General features: G+C 35.6%; 1 protein-coding gene across 3 annotated transcripts in view; it reads left to right on the forward strand.

Annotated features, from left to right (window-relative positions):
* Positions 1-17,677, forward strand: part of ITGBL1 (integrin subunit beta like 1) — a 277,886-nt gene that overhangs the window by 200,478 nt on the left and 59,731 nt on the right. The gene's annotated exons all lie outside the window — the stretch shown is intronic.

Below are 17,677 nucleotides of genomic sequence, written 5' to 3' on the forward strand. Positions count from 1 at the left end.
TCTACAAATAGTAAAGCAAGGAACAAATGACCTCTCTTTAATAATCTAGCATTACGGCAGTCCTGAATGAAGCGGGCAGAACTAGGATCCCCTGCCCTCACAGCTCTTCTTATCTCTTGAGTAGCACCCAAGACAAAGAAGCCCATTTGAGAGAATTCAGAGCAATTTTTAAAGACTTCTGTAGAAAGATGGATGCTTTTAACCTGAAAATGGTCTACTTATTGATTTAAGTGACTACATCTGCATTCTTTCTCCACTAGGAAAGAATGGCAAATTAGTTATCCATTATTTCATTTATGGATAACTAATCCTCACCTGTATCAAACATGTCTTTCAAGAGTATGTAATACATCAGTTGCAGCTCCAAGTCTACATCATCTGTTTTTGCATCCTCCTTACTCACTTATTTCCCTTTTTATCAATAAAACACCTCTTTTTTAGTCAACAGGCTCATTTTTAGTCAAATCGTGTTGTTTTAGTTAACCAGAGAGTGTACCAGAGTCTAAAGCTTAAAGTAAATTAATCAACCTTTGAAATTCTGTCAGCAGAAAGAATTCAAATGTGTACTTTGGCTGGTACCAGATATATATATACTCCTTTTAAGAAATAATACCATAATTTGAGGTGAAGTCCAATCGCAATTTAAGTCATGAAAAAGGATACTGGGAGAATGATCTTAGTTAAAATAAATCAGTTTGAAAGTGTTTCTAACTAAAATATTTGTTATAATTTTAGGTGGAATAATATTGCATTGTTTATTCATATCTGGAAAAATAGATGTAGTTAAAATACTAGAGGAAGACCCATTGAAACGTTAACAGTATTTGTTCCTAAAGCTATGTTTAATAAGGAATGTTCTGCCTTCTACTTATGTATTTAAAAAAATTAAAGTGATCATGTATTGCTTTAATATTATGATTGCTTTGATAATATTTTTTAAATCAGTTAAATTATAATCTAAATGTAAAAGGTACTCAGTGATTTTTAGGGCATATACATGTATGTGTATGCATATATGTGCATATCAATCTTATATATTTTATATTAAAATTTTGAATGGGGAATTAGGGAAGTTATTTTTTAAACTGGGATAATTAATTTTAAAAATGTGTAGCGGATGGGAGTCTCAGGTAATGTCATAAAAGTGCTGATGACCTGTCACAAGCATTGAATGAAAGATGCAAATGAACAGCTTAAATTTAAAAATTTGAGGAACTTGGTGCTAAACCATTCACAACCTGCTTGTGGGTTGGGATGTCCTCCCTCACCACCATCTATTGAGAGTCAGCTTTAAAAAATTAATATAAATAACAAGTCAAAAACTTTAATAAAATATATACATATATCAAACAAACTTTGACACCATTTTAGATCCATCAATATTTGTTAGACTACAGCACTACCAAGTTTCTGTCTTAAACATTATAGTGACTCCTAATCAGGCCTTAGAGTGGTGATTGATTACAGAGGTTGAGGGAGTGACAGGTGGTGCTTCTTAGAGGAGGTGAAAATAAGCCTTAAAAGATATAAAGTATCTTTTATCAGGTAATTTTGATCAGGTAATTTTTAAGTAACCATGTATATGTGCATACATGTACATATATGTGTGTAGGAGTGTAGATGCCAATGTGTTTGGACCTCTAGGGAAGGGGAGGGTAAGCAAGAGATAAATGCAACTCAGCCTCAGATGAGCTCAATCACTGACTGGGTAATCAGCCCTCATTTATTTCTGGGTTCCTCAATAGCAGCACTACTAACATTTTAGACCAAATAATTATTTGCTGTGGAGACTGTTCTTCTGTGCACTGTAGGATGTTTAGGAGAATTCTTGACCTCCACCCTTTAGGTGCTAGTAACACTGTAACCACCTTATTGGTTCTTCCTGCCCACTGGACAAAGTCAATTCATGGACACCATAGCATTGCAGTAAAGAAAGAATGTAATAATGAGGCCAGCCACACTACGTGGGAGACAGTTGTAACTCAGATGAAACTCCTCGAAGGCTCAGAGGTTAGGGTTTTTTTTTGAAAGATAGTTTGGTGGTTAGGGGCCCAGGGAGTGGGGAGTGCTGATTGGTTGGGTCAGAGATGAAGTCATAGGGAGCTAAAGCTGTTCTCTTGCTCAAATTGGTTCCTGGGTAGTGGCCACAGGACTCAGGACTGGTTGGCAAACACTGGTGAGGCCATCTGGTTTTCAGAAATGCAAAATCCTGAAAAGACATCTCGAAAGGCCAATCTTAGGTTCTACAATAGTCATGATATCTTCAGGAGAAATGGAGAAGTTGCAAATCTTATGACCTCTGAAATAATGGCTGGTAATTATTTAACTATGTTTGCATCTTAGCAGAATTCAGGCCCCTCTCATCTTCCTAACCTGGTGGACTTTCATTTGTTTTTCAAGGGCAGTCTAGTTTTTGGGAAGGGCTATGATCATTTACACTATAAACTAAATTTCTCTGTAAGTTAACTTTGCTCATGCCCAAAAATGTGTGAAGACAGCCACCCCTGAAGCTAGAGGCAGGATGAACTCAACCATGTCAGGGTTTTCTTACTTTCATAATTTTGTAAACACAGTTTTAGGACCTCTCTATTGTTATGTCTAAAAATGTCCCCAAACATTGCCAAATGCCTTTTCTGGAGGATTGCATTACTTTAAGCTCAGTAAGCTCTATAAGCTGGCATTTTGTGTGCAGGTAGTTGGGATGGATGAGAGGTTGTCTGGGGTTGAGAAACACAAAGCACTGCTCTATTTGTTACCAAGAGGTAAATCATTTTGGGGGTCATACTTAATCTAGATGCTCCATAATCTTTTCCATACAACTTTTGACATTCAATCAAAGAAATATGAAACAGGACTAAGGAAACAACAACAGACAATAGAAGCAGATGCATAAATGACCCAGTTGTTAGGAATAAACAGATACAGGTATTTAAATAGCTATAACAAACATAGTAAAAAAAATGGCAAGATGGGTAATTGGACAACATCCAGTCTACAGTACAGGTAACTCAAAGAATATTGTTTTTGCTGGCTTTCACTCATGGTGGTTTGCTTCCTTGTGTGTGTATTTTTTGGTCTTGGGTTTTGAGCTTATCCTAAACTCTGGAATATCTTGAAACCTAAATTCAGGACACTTTTCTTCAATGAACATTTTTGTTCATTTTTGAAAAGAATATTACTAATTTTGCATGTCTTCAGTCCTTATTCCATGGTACCTACTAACCAGCTTATTACCTTACCTGAGTAAGCTGGTTAGTAGGTACCACTTATGTGAAATGTTAATGTAGGATTTTATCCTCAGGACTCCTTTCATGTGAGTTTATGGTTTATTGCTCTTGCTTCAGCTTATAGTTCCAGTTTTTGGGTTTCCTGAAGGATTGCATTACTTCTATAAGTTCAGTAACAAACAATTGAAATGTGGTGCAATAGATTATTTGGTCTTTGCATTGCTGGAAGCTAAAGCCCATATACTGTGTGCTTCATTGTAATGTATCTTTCATCATCCTATTTCAGAATGTGACAAGTACTAAAAGCTGACATTTAAGATCACATCACTCCCCAAATATTTTTTTTCAAAAGTAAAAATGAAGTGGAAGATAAATAAGAAACTTAGAATAATACTAGGTTTAGAAAGTTTATTAATTATACTTCCGAAGAAGTAGTTGTCATTTTCTGAACAGATAAAAATGAATCTGCAAATTAAAATTCCCAGTGGAATTAATGCAGTGACTCATTACATAATACATTATGGACAAGCAATCCATCCTTTGTACTCTTAGGCAATCAGATGTATTTAAGCCTAAAATAATTCAAGACAAAAGTAATCCGGTTCCTCCAACATTGCTTTTTACCTGACATAGAGCTTATCATTGTTTAAAGCACCAAATTGCTTAGGCATTCTTTGTTCTCTTTTATTGCCTTCATTTCATTGCCTGAACAGCTTTTGCAGTGTGATGTTAACTATCGCTGTTTGGACTGATTGAATAGTCTATTTCTTTTGATAACATCAGGTGAAAGCAAAACAAGTCATTTCATGGCAATTTCCTGTTGCTTCAATGAGACACTGCTTTCCAAAAATGGCAAGAATGTTCTTGACAATTAGCATTTACATGTGATTTTAAATTTTTACTTTGTTTTCTTTTTCTTCCATATTCACTCTTGATTTTATTGAAGATTTGAGTGAGTGAGACATACACGCAGTTTAACTCATATGATGATAGCCAAAGTACATACTATTTATTCTATGTTTTCTATAGTCAGGGAGACCTGAGGGCTTGCATGAAAGACCTGCATATCAAATGCCTCTATTTTCTGACATTTTTCCATTGCCAATATAGACATAATCACATTCATTTGGTTGTTCTCACTCTTCCAACAGCCTCCCTCCCTTTCTCTTTACTGTAATTGGAAGCATATTTCCGTGTCTTTTCCGTCTCCATCTCTCCCACTTTGATATTCTTATTAAAGTGGAATATTTTCTCCTATCTGGTAGAATGTGAGGAAAATAGGGCACCCTAATTTATTTGATTATCATTCAGATTTTCTAGATAACTAACTTTGTCCTTGAACGTTTCTGGTCTCTTATGGTTACATTTTTAATTATCTTGGAATACTGAAAAAGATAGCCAATAATTTTTTTTTCATGTCTTTCCCACAGTGTCTGAACTATTTCCATGACTTTTTGACTATTCGCTTTTGCCTTTGTGGAAAATATTCATTAGAATATCATTTGCAAATCTGATTTTCCTAGTTCTGGATCACTTATTCCCCCAGTACATTCCATTATTGGGAACTGTACTTCTGTACTTAACTACTAGTGAATGGTAGAAAGCATTTCTCTATCTTAGCTTCTTCAGGGAAAAAAAGATGATTTGAAGGGAACCACAAGCAGCTTGATTTCTATCTGTGATGGAAGACCACAACTGTAGTATTTAAATAGAGGTTGAACAAATGAGTATGATTTTTATGTCTGCATTACAGCGTAATGATAGTAAATGTCTTTGGGAATAAATGCAAATAATACCATGATAGTTGCTATCAAAATCTAATCGATTATAAAATTTGACTGCACATATTTGGAACATTTAAGTAGAAAACAGGAATGGCAGTTACAAGGGGTGTAGCTTTATGAATCTCTATTTCTATTACAACTGAGACACTTTAGAGATCACTTTATCCAATCTCTTTGTGCAGAAAACAAGGAACTAAATCTTTGAGAAGCAAAAGTGGCTTATCCAAGCTAGATAATAAAACTGTCACCAAAATGGGCTTTCCAGCGGCCATCACAGTCCTTGGCCCATATCAACCATTGACTCTTGTGTCAATTCTTACTTTCCTATAAGAAGGCCTGTGTATATCGCACTCAGTCCACCCTTTCTTGTTCATATCCTTAAAATAAACATGAAATTTATATTTTATAATCCAAATTATTTTGAGGTCATGTTCCTTATACAAGGTTTCCCAATCAAAAGCAGATAAGATAATGGTTGAGACAAAGGCATCCTGGGCATTAGCTATGTATTTAAATTCTCTAATTAATTGCCTCCAGGAAGGAAACAAATGTGTACACTTTGCAATTTGTCTCTATCACTACTAATATAAAATGAACATTACATTAAAACTTAATGGTGATTGAAGAAAACAATTTAAAACCATGAACAAAAAAGACCACCACCAAATATTGTCCTTACTTGAATTACATTAATGTCCGAAGTGGCCTAAGGGAAAGAGAGAGAGGAAATGCCATTTACAAATTTTTCTCTTTCTTGAGAAACAGCAGATTTATTGTCATAATAATTTAAAAATGTTCTTAAGCAGGTCAGCAGATAGAAAGTACATGCAGATCTAGTATAATCATTATATCAAAAATTAACCACATAAACAATGAAATGGTAGTGTGGTAGCAGCCCTTTATAAAATTAATGTTCTAAAGAGTGTTATTGATGAAATACAAAGGCTTGAAAATAAGTGAACTGGACTAACTGAGCAGTTTTACGTGTTACATTTGAAACTAGATCCCAGAAATAATTTTTAGGAGAAGGAGAATTTAGAACTTAACATTTCTATTCACCTAATATAACGTTATAGAATGTCAAATCAGATAGCATCATTCAATTAGTCAATTTACATTGACATAATATATGGGACTTCTATAATAAATAATACTAAAAATGTATTATTTGGGGAAATACTAAATCACATTATTTACTAGCAACCTGAGAGATCTCTATTATAATAATTGTAAAGAGCAGCAATAACTTCTGAAAAATTTTATATATTCTTTCTTGTATAAATACTGTTTAATTCTACTTATTTTCATTTGTGTCTATAATGTAAGATAAGGGTTTAAAATGCTGTTTATATCTAATTGGGATATATGATTGATCCAGGATCAATTTATTTAAAAATAAACTTTTTTCACTGCACTGTAATATTAGCCCATTACAAATCAAGTGACTGTATATGTGCAAATCTGTTTGTGATGTTTCTATTCTGTTTCATTTTCCTGTTTGTCTAATCTTGCACCAGCAATAAATTCTTATTTTTTGTTGCTGTTTTTGTATTTTCTGAGAGGGGGGCCTCACTTTGTTGCCCAGACTGGAGTGCAATGGCACTGTCTTACACCATGGAGGCTCAGTGCAACCTCCACCTCCCGGGTCCAAGTGATTCTCCTGCCTCAGCCTCCCCAGTAGCTGGGATTACAGGTGACCACCACCACACCCAGCTAATTTTTGTATTTTTAGTAGAAATAGCGTTTCGCCAATTTGGCCAGGCTGGTTTTGAACTCCTGACCTCAGGTGATCCACCTGCTTCAGCCTCCCAAAGTTCTGGGATAACAGGTGTGAGCCACCATGCCTGGCCACTACATTCTTAAATAATGTAGCTTTCAATTATGTCTTAAAATCTGATATCAAAATCTGTTTCCCCATTTTTTTCTCAATAAGACTTTGGCTACTTGTATTCATTTGAATTTATGCATAAATTTTAGAATAAACTTGTGAATTTTCTTAACATGAAACCCGTTGGGATTTTGATGAGGATGTATTAAATCTATAAATCAATTATCAGAGAATTGACAGCATTGATGCTCTAATCTATAGCCTTTTTTTGTTTATTTTTAAATTCTCTTATTTGCAGTTTTCTATACAGATGTCTTTACATCTTTCATGAGTCTTCCTATTTTCTGTATTTATGTTATAAATGATATGATTTAAAAAATTTATGTCAGATGTTTGTTGCTACTATATAGAATAACTATTTTTAAAATTATGAAACTTGTATCTAGTAACCTTGCTAAATTTACTTATTATTTATAATAGCTTATATGGAGCTTCTTTTGCATTTTCTACCTACATACTCATGTCATATGTGAATAATGACTATGGTATTTCTTCCTTTCTGTACTATCTGTATTTCTTTTTCTTGCTTTAGGGCAATTAGCTATGGCTTCCGCATAAAGTTAGTTAGGTGTAGTCATCCAGAGCATGCTTGTCTTGCTCCCAGTCTTGGAGAAAATGCTTTGTGAAAGCTATCAAAATCAAAAATGGAATCCCTTGTGTCAAACCCTGACAAAATAAGGTGGGAAATATGAAGGGAGGGTTCTCATGCATGATTGTCTAATAACAGCAAGTCACAAAAGACTGCCCAAACCACAGTCTTGCACAAAGACCACCACAGCCTTACACACACAAAAATATATGTACTTCTGTGAGGATATCTGCCCAGAAACTGCCTGTCCAACCTTGGACAGATGCCGGCTTTGTTACTGATCCTTGTAGCCAAGGATTATTATCTCAAAATAACTTATGTAACCTCCTTATTTTACCTTCAAAAACCCTTGTCACTTTTTTTCCTCCCCGAATATGTCCATAGTTTACTATGCTATGTTATTCCATGTTGTAGTGCCAACTGCCAGATAAACTTATTATCTTTGAAGAATGTCTGTCTGTCCATTATTAAAACCGATGTAATCTGGTGTTAAGAAATTGGACCCAAGTAAGCTCACTTGGAACCACTGGGCAGCCCCTGGAAGCAAGGGCAATTATCATCTGAACCCTTTGCACTCTCTGCCTCCAGGTGTCACCTTTTCTGCCCTGGTGATTCTCCTCTTACATTCTTGGACTTCCTCCTGTTAGTAAGTTCTTTTGACTTTACTTGGGACTTCACTGGGCTATCAGATTGCCTTGAGTAGAAGATCTTTCATCCCTCTTAGAACTATGAGCCTGTCTTCTCTGGTAAGCTCGTCTTAATAGAGGGACAGGCGTCTTTCCAGAAAGTTCTTGGGTTTCTGCAGAGCTTATATTATTTGTAAGGCATGTTTTTATTTATTTTTTATTTATTTATTTTTTGAGACAGAGTTTCACTCTTGTTACCCAGGCTGGCGTGCAATGGTGCGATCTCAGCTTACTGCAACCTCTGCCTCCTGGGTTCAGGCGATTCTCCTGCCTCAGCCTCCTGAGTAGCTGGGATTACAGGCACACGCCACCATGCCCAGCTAATGTTTTGTATTTTTAGTAGAGACGGGGGTTCACCATGTTGACCAGGATGGTCTCGATCTCTTGACCTCATGATCCACCCGCCTCGGCCTCTCAAAGTGCTGGGATTACAGGCTTGAGCCACCACGCCTGGCTGGCATCGTTTTTTTTTTTTTTTTTTCTGGTAAATTCACTTTTGTTTTTCTCTGCATTCTGGATTTAATATTTTGTTTGATCTGTACCACTGGCTTAAAATTTTTGTGAGCACAGAAATTTTTTTCATTTTTGTTTGGTTACATGTGTCTGCAAATGATTTAGTAATTTTGTTTTTCTCCCTCTTGTTTAGGAATGTCTTTTGAAAGCAAGAATAGGTGTTTTAAACAGTGGGTGTGGAATGGCAAATTGAAAGACATTACAGCAGTCACCACCATCTGTGAGGGTCCTTAATAATAAGAATCTCAAAGAAAATGTCTTCCATGTCAAGATAAACTGTTATGAACAGGCAAGATCACCTCTAGAAGCTCAGTCAGTTTCAAGACAAATTCTATACAATGAAGGAAAATTGGTCACAGGTCAAACAATTAGAGCACAAGCTATCTGCCAAGTATATATAAAAAAAGAAATCTTGTGCCACATACACTTGTGAAAGCAAAATGATTTGCCCAAATTCTTAAAATTCCTTGACAGGGCTTTAGCATTTTCTGTTGCTCTCCAGAGATATTAATGAGAAACTGAATGAGATTCAGAAATTCTAAGGCATGCCAACCCCTCAGATTGCTATACATTCAAAATGTATGGCCCATTCTCATGAACATTTTTTTTTTAAACTGATGGAAAAATTACACCAAGAATAATGAATGGCCATTGTGGAGATTATTTCAGCCTCTGAAGCCTGTTTTTCTCAGAAATGAATTTAAAAAGTGCAACTAGAGGGCAAACATGTAGTCTTTTAAGCTAGTTTTCTATTTTTATCTCTGCCTCTGTTAAATCTACTAACTTTTTTGCTTATATTGGAATAGAAACTCACTGCTGCAATTGTCCTTGAAACAAAAATAGGTCAAAGCCTGCTTGGAGATTCTTTTTCTCATGGTATTCCAATGAAACATAAAACCAAGAAATTAATCCTTAGTCTAATTTAAGACTGAATAAAAAAGGAAAAGAAAGTAAAAGAGATTTATTTTTTTTTAAATTGCTAAAGAAACTGCCTTATCCAAAGTTTGGTGCACAACTTTCATAATATTACCTCTCAGCACAAATAGAAATCTTAAATTTAGTCATGTCAACAGTTCCCGTTGTGTCAGAAACTTAATTTGGATTCAGTTGTCCCCTTATAAACTATTTAGTTTATATTACTATTTTACTGTCTCATGACTAAAATTTTTAAATGAAAGCTGTAAGATCTATATGTGTTTATGTGTGTTTAGACATATATACATGTGTTATGCTGTAAGTTGCATATACATCATAAAATCTGGCATAGTTGGCCAGAAATCCCTTAAAAAATTCTTTTCAAGTTGGCTTAGAGATAAGATATGTAAATGACACTTAAAACTGTTAAAAAAAAAAAAAAGATTCAACCCAAATACGTTTTAGTGCATGTGATTCAAATGAATCTTTGATAAATAAACTGGTTTTAAATTTGTTGGTAAAATAAAACTTTGGTTCAGAATTGTTAGCTTACATTTCTTTTCCTTTTGGCCTGGGTTTGCTGGTTAGACAGGATTACATTTATCGCTGTTAGATGTTTTAAAGTCATAAAACTATAAATTCAGCTTAGACCAGGTGCTATGGCTCATGCCTGTAATCCTAGCACTTTGCGAAGCTGAGGTGGATGGACCACCTGAGGTCAGGAGTTCAAGACCAGCCTGGTCAACATGGTGGAATCCCGTCTCTACTAAAAATACAAGAATTAGCCTGGTGTGGTAGCAGGCACCTGTAATCCCAGCTAGTGGGGAGGCTGAGAATCACTTGAACCTGGGAGGCGGAGGTTGCAGTGAGCAGAGCTCCTGGCACTTCACTCCAGCCTAGGTGAAAGAGCAAAACTCCATCTCAGAATAGAATAGAATAGGAGTCGAGTAGAATAGAATAAATTCAGCTTAATAGCAAAAAAGTTTTTGTTTGTTAGCTCTTTGAAAAATAAGACTAATAGTGGGTTTAAGAAAAACAGCTGTATTTTCCGAGTTACTGGCAAAATACCCATATATTTTAGGTTCTTACTTGGGTGATGAACACCTGATATTCACAGGCTACACAAATAGTTAACAGATAATTAACTTGAAATGAGAACTAGCTTTGTCTGATATCTCAGTTTTCATAAGTAATCTGGTGCAATTGTTTAAAACAAATAAGTTCAATGAATGTAAATGGGATAAATGTGTGTAAATGAACTTTTCAGGTAATTTCAGATGTTAAAATTATGTTATTTTAAATTAAGTAATATAAAGTGGATTACTTTAAAATAGGATAAAATAATAAGCATTAATTTCTGATCAAATGTTAATGTTTGTTTAATTTTGGCTTTTTAAGTTTTATAGGAAGACATAATATATTTGACTCTATTAAAAATATGCTTTACATTGAAATTTGTTCTATGAGAAAGCACACATTTCTAGAAGTTTTAAGATGTATATTTATTATCTGTTGGTACATGACAAATAGTTCAAAATGCTTACTTCTAAGGCTTAACTAGAAATTAAAGCTACAAAGAGTTAAAGATTTTAATTAATATATCTAATTCTATATGTCAGTTGTACAAAGAAGTAAGATACGTTTTTCATTAAAAACACTTATAAACATGAGAAATATTTAAATTTTGGTTGGGAAGGAAGAATAATTTTGTCTAATTTAAGGGTTGTCTTAAAGTATTAAAAAAAGTAATAACAAGGCAAAAGAAGCCAGTAATAACTCAAAGTTATGAGGAAGTGTTTTTAGGTAAAAGCAGAAAGTGAATAATGTGAAAAATACTGTTGTGTGGTCAGAATGAGAAAGGGAAATAAGAAAAATAAATGTTTGTGCTTAAGTAGGATTTAAAAAGAAGAAAACGTAGGAGAAAACTGAAGGCTTAATCAAGTTGTAAAACGTCTGAGGAAGATACAAACATTTGTAAAGGATGAATCTTATGAAATGAATTTGTATGCAATCAACTTGGCTTAAGTTAGAAGAGAATTGTTTATAATTCTTTCTAAAATTGAACATTATACACTGATACAAAACCAGAATCTACTCCTCTGTGTTTAAAGGAAAACAGTTTTCTTGGAGTAGTGATCTGCTCTCAGTGACATTTGCAGGAAGTTTTTATTTTTAATTGTAAAACCCTTTTCTTTTTATTTTCAATGATTTTCTGAACTGCATCTTTTTTGTTTTACAGTTTCCATTATTTTTTCCAATTCAGATTAAAATTGTTATGGTTCTTCATTTAAAATGCCAGTTTAATTTCACAAAATAGTTTCCTCTTAAAGCTTTTCAGATTCATGTCTCAGTTCAACTTTTCGCTGCATCTCGCTGCACATAATTTGCAGGTCATGCATCACTGCCTCTAGCTCTTCCTCCTTTTCTTCTTGGAAAGGTATATCTTTTCATATTATTAAAGTTGTGACCCTCTCCATTAACTTTTCAGTCAGCTCCTACTCCCCCCGCTTTTTTTTCCTTCCAGTCCTTGCTCTAATATAGTGGTCTGATGCTGAAAAATACCTTGAAGACGCAGAAAAGTAATGTCTTCCTCCGGAATAACTTGATTCTGTTCTCTTGGCTTTTCTTGAAGTGTCAGAATTGTTCCATGTAATGAGCCAATTTTGCATGCTTTTACTTTTGGTGAGAGCCACATATTACCCTGCTGAAGATGCTAGTTTTCTTATTTACTTGTATGATATGAAGTACACTCATAACCTCAGACAATTCCAGTATCTTAGTGAATTTTTGTTTGTTTGTTTTTTACACCTTTTGGTGATGGGACTAAGAAACAAATATTTTATGTTTTATAAAGATAATTCCCTGTGCTTTATGTTGTCTTATTAGGTTTTTCATTGGTGAGGAAAACTGAGCTTTGAAAGAGTTATTTTTCTTACATCTTTGTAATTTTCTCTATTTATTTTTGAAATTCCTTGTCAGTATAGTTAAGTGAATATTATTTCACAGTGACATGTGATTCTGTTTTAATTAAATGTTTGAAACCTTTTGTCATCTTTGGCAGGCTTCCCCAGTATCAAAGTTCTAAATTAAGTCTTTTTGGCTTGAAATTAACTTTGGGAATTTCTTGTCAGGAAATTCTGAAGGCTGTGTCTATCACCTTATGAAAGAGTTATTAAACGAATTAGGCTTATTTAGTACATTGGGTTGTCTGGGAAGCATTGTCAAATAATAGAGTGATGCTAAATCCTTTTCAAGTTATATTTATGTGAATATGCTATTGATGTGAACATTCTAAAGAAAATGTAAAATTTATAGAAGTCTGATGGCTCTGATTGGATGCTGTCAACCCTAATTCTGGTTGTTACCTTAAAATGTTATATGCAATAGAAATAACTGAATGTCTTTGTCTATTGTGTCATTACTGTAATGAACTCTGCAGAGTTCAAATTCATCAGATTTTTTTTTTTTTTTTTTTGAGACAGAGTTTTGCTCTTATTACCCAGGCTGGAGTGCAATGGCGCGATCTCGGCTCACTGCAACCTCCGCCTCCTGGGTTCAGGCAATTCTCCTGCCTCAGCCTCCTGAGTAGCTGGGATTACAAGCATGTGCCACCGTGCCTAGCTAATTTTTTGTATTTTTAGTAGAGATGGGGTTTCACCATGTTGACCAGGATGGTCTCGATCTCTTGACCTCGTGATCCACCCGCCTCCCAAAGTGCTGGGATTACAGGCGTGAGCCACTGCGCCCAGCCATCAAATTTTTAAACCATAGTTATTCTAAGATTCTTTTGTTTCTTCTCTAAATACAGCTACATTCAAATGCCTGGAAAAGACTCCAGTAACTACTCTCACTTACAGGTTTCTGATAACCCAGCACTCAGTAGGCCAGGCAAACATTTCCAGAATGCTAATAAAGAAATTCATACATTCATGAAGCTGCTAACCAAAATCATGCAGAGCAAACGTTAATTACCTGAAGTGAAATAACTAATGAAGATAATGTTTTCATGGCTTTTATTTCAAACATCGGTTCTTACATGTTTCAGTTCCAGATTTAAGGAAGCTTCCTGTTTTAAGCTAACTATAGTTTACAGCTATTTGGTAAAGTATACCTTTGTAAACAAACGTGGAAAAATTTACTTTTTGTCCCTATTCGATACCATCAAAATTCAGAAACTCCATGGTTATTCTTATTTTTCAATGGCAATATGTTTGTTTGCATAAATTCAATAGGAATCTGCCTTCTTTATAACAGGCTTGGAAACACTGGCTCTATTACTGAGATGTGATATTTCAGTTGCTTACAGACAAAACCTGAAGCCTGCCTTGGTTTGGTTTTTTAGTCTCAAGAGATGTTTAAGGGTCCAATGTGAGATGACTATGTGTTCAATCACTATTCTCGCTGCATTTATGTAAATAATTAGGTCACATTTGACAAAATTAAACTTATTTTACAAAGGAATTAGTCTTACTCTCATCATCTTTATAACGGTTGGGATGACTGTAGAGAGAAAAAGTATGTTTCTGAAGAAAAACTCGAATGCACTTGTTAGCTGGTGGCCCCCTGTGCGTTGTTATTTAGTCTTTATCGTCTCTCTGTAGACTAGACTGGATCTTAAATTCTTCTCATATTAGGAGTTAAGAAGTTGCTTAGGCAGATAGTGAGAATATAGGAGTCCTCAGTAAGGTTTTTCTTTTAATGAAAAGCAGCCCCCAAATCATTTCCTTTTCTTACAAAAAGCAGCCTGTTGCCAGCTCTTGTGGAATAGGCATGTTCAAAATGGTGGCTCCATCTTCTCTTCGCCAGCCACATGTACAGTAAGGAGCAGACAAGATAGTGCTGGCCAAGTGGAAAGCCCATTTGCATAATAAGATTAGGGTGGGGCAACCTTACCACACACCATGTAAATGTCACACCCGATCAACTCTATCTCTGGGCCCTACATAAATCAGACTCCTCTGCCTCAAGCTTGCTTATAAAATCCAGTGCCCTCTGCCATGAGCAGGCCTTTCCTTTCAGAAAGCTCTCATCTCTTGACGGAGACAGCTACTCTCCTCCCTCCTTTCTTCTGCTTATTAAACTTTCCACTCCTTAACCCACTCCATGTGTGCGTGTCCATGTTGTTAATCATCTCAGCACAAAATGATGAACCCCAGGTATTCACCCCAGACAATGATGCCGCTTCACTTCTAGGTTCCTCCAATCCACTTTTCTCCCATGGAATTAGCAAGAACGAAACCACCCTTTTCTTAGCTCCCCTAGAATGAAGCTAGACAATTTGATGTGAATTTCAAGGGACAAGACTAGTGCCTGATGTTTGAGCGACAGGGCAAGTTCACCAAACTGTTCAATGCTGTAACCAGAGACATTCAAACTGCAAACCAGGATGAGAGGTTGACAACTTCATGCTATGAAAAGTTCTTCTCAAGACATTGAAATAAGATTCCTTATAATGAGACTCTTTTCTTGCTTATGCCGACCTTTTTCGCTTGGCAGGCTAGTGGTATAGTTAAAATTTCATGATCAGTAGCTTCTGCAGGAAGCTTAACAAAATGTTGGATCTGTCATGCCTATCCTAAGTATTTACATGCACTAACAGATGAGCCTTTAGCCTGCCCAATGGGTAACTTCAACAACATTTCTAGTACAACTGCTGCTCATTCTGTGCTTTAATTCAACCCAGCCATGAGGTAATAAGTGATAGAATTGCTCTAGATTATCTACTGGTTAAATAAAAAGATATTTGCGCTATTGCCAATAATACATATTGTACCTGGATAAATCCCTTTGCACAAGTTGCAATGCAAATACTCATGAAAATAGGCCGCATAGTTACAACAGGGCTTACCTAATACTCCATGGTCATTTGGTTCATTCAGTCAGTTGCTCTCAAGCCTAGGTTCATGGCTCAAAACTATTATGTAAACTAGGATTATCTTATTACTTTTAATTTTACTTTGCATTTTCCTTTATAAATTTTGTACCTATTGCTTGTCAAATTTCTGCAGAGTACAATTCCTGACAGAATCATGCTGGCTCAGAGTTTTGAGATGATAGTCCTTGTCTATAAAACCGACTTAACAATGAACTGCAGGTAGAGCCACTCCCCACAGAACTCTTGTTGCTCAAATGTGGCTGAAGGGTTTGACACTGACTCCTAATCAGCAATCACTTTCCTCTGATATGGGATCAGAGCAACCCAAGACAAGTTCATCTGGCTCTGATGGAAGATCAAAATCTAACCAAAGAATGGTTAATCAGCAATGGTTTTAGAGACATATTTTGATCAAAAGAAGGAAATGTGAAAGTTGTCTGGATCAAAATGAAGTCACTTGTGTCAGACACTGACAAAATGAAGCCAGGAAAGGCCATGAAGAAAGTGCTTTCATACACAATCACCTGATAATAAGACTATCACAAAAGACTGAAAAAATTGCAATCATATACAAACCTATTGCAATCCAGCACACACAGACACACACACGCACGCACACACACGCACGCACGCGCACACATGCTTCTGGGAGGATATCTGCTTGTCTAAACCTTGGACTAACGTCAGACTTGTTTTTGATCCTTGTAACTAAGGATACTTGTTTCAAAACAACGTATGTAACCCTCCTCACTTGACTTTTAAAAATCCTGGTCTTCTTTTGCCTCCCTGAATACTTCTGTAGTTTACTGTGACATGGTTCTGCATTGCAGTATTCATTCCTGAATACACTTACTGTCTTTGGAGAACCTTTCCCTGTTCTGTTATTTAAGTTGAAACCTTTTAATATTATACTTCTAAATATGAAGTTTGGTATAAATTTAGTTTACATTACCTTCATCAAAATAAGGAAGTCACTGTCTATTTCTTATGAATGATTTTAAATATTGGCTAACATAGAGTATATAAAGATAATTATGTTTTTTCTGTTATTGTTATGTTGATTTTAAAATGATGAAGCAACTCTATTCTTTGATTACATTCACTTATATAATTTTTAGAAATATATTGCTGGGTTCAAAGTTCATGAGACTGATTTGTAACCTCCTTTTCCTAATGTTTTTATGTTATTTCTGTGTCCCTGCTACTCTAGCATCACAGTATTTACATTCTAGATTTAGTTTAACTTCATCTTATTATTTTTTTTTTTTTTTGAGATGGAGTTTTGCTCTTGTTACCCAGGCTGGAGTGCAATGGCGCAATCTTGGCTCACCGCAACTTCCGCCTCCTGGGTTCAGGCAATTCTCCTGCCTCAACCTCCCGAGTAGCTGGGATTACAGGCGTGCGCCACCATGCCCAGCTAATTTTTTTTATTTTGAGTAGAGACAGGGTTTCACCATGTTGACCAGGATGGTCTCGATCTCTTGACCTCGTGATCCACCCGCCTCGGCCTCCCAAAGTGCTGGGATTACAGGAACTTCATCTTATTTTTATAGAATTTTTTTTTTTACCTAGATTTACCCTATATTTGCTTTTTGTTTTTCTCTATTTTCCTCTTGACTTTAGTGTTCCTCTTTTATCTTTTTGATCCTTTTTCTTTCTCTCTTTTTTAAAACATTTTATTGCGTTTTAGGTTTTGCGGTACATGTGAAGAACATGCAGAATTGTTGCATAGATACATACGTGGCAATGTGGTTTGCTGCCTTCCTCCCCGTCACCTGTATCTGGCATTTCTCCCCATGTTATTCCTCCCCAACTCCCCACTCCCCGCTGTCCCTCCCTTAGTTCCCCGCAACAGACCCCAGTGTGTGATGCTCCCCTCCCTGTGTCCATGTGTTCTCATTGTTCAACCCGCCTATGAGTGAGAACATGCAGTGTTTGATTTTCTGTTCTTGTGTCAGTTTGCTGAGAATGATGGTTTCCAGGTTCATCCATGTCCCTACAAAGGATACAAACTCATTGTTTTTATGGCTGTATAGTATTCCATGATCTTTTTGCTAATGTGTGAAGAAATTTTACTTTCACATTCCTTCTGATAGGCTCCTCTGGTCACAACTTCTGTTAGTATTTGTTTGTCTGGAAAAGTTCTCAATTTCCCTTCAAATTGAATGGATATTTTTGCTATGTACAGAATTCTAGTTTG

This window comes from Callithrix jacchus, chromosome 1, assembly GCF_049354715.1.
Source record: "Callithrix jacchus isolate 240 chromosome 1, calJac240_pri, whole genome shotgun sequence".
NCBI classification, from domain to species: Eukaryota; Metazoa; Chordata; class Mammalia; order Primates; family Cebidae; genus Callithrix; species Callithrix jacchus.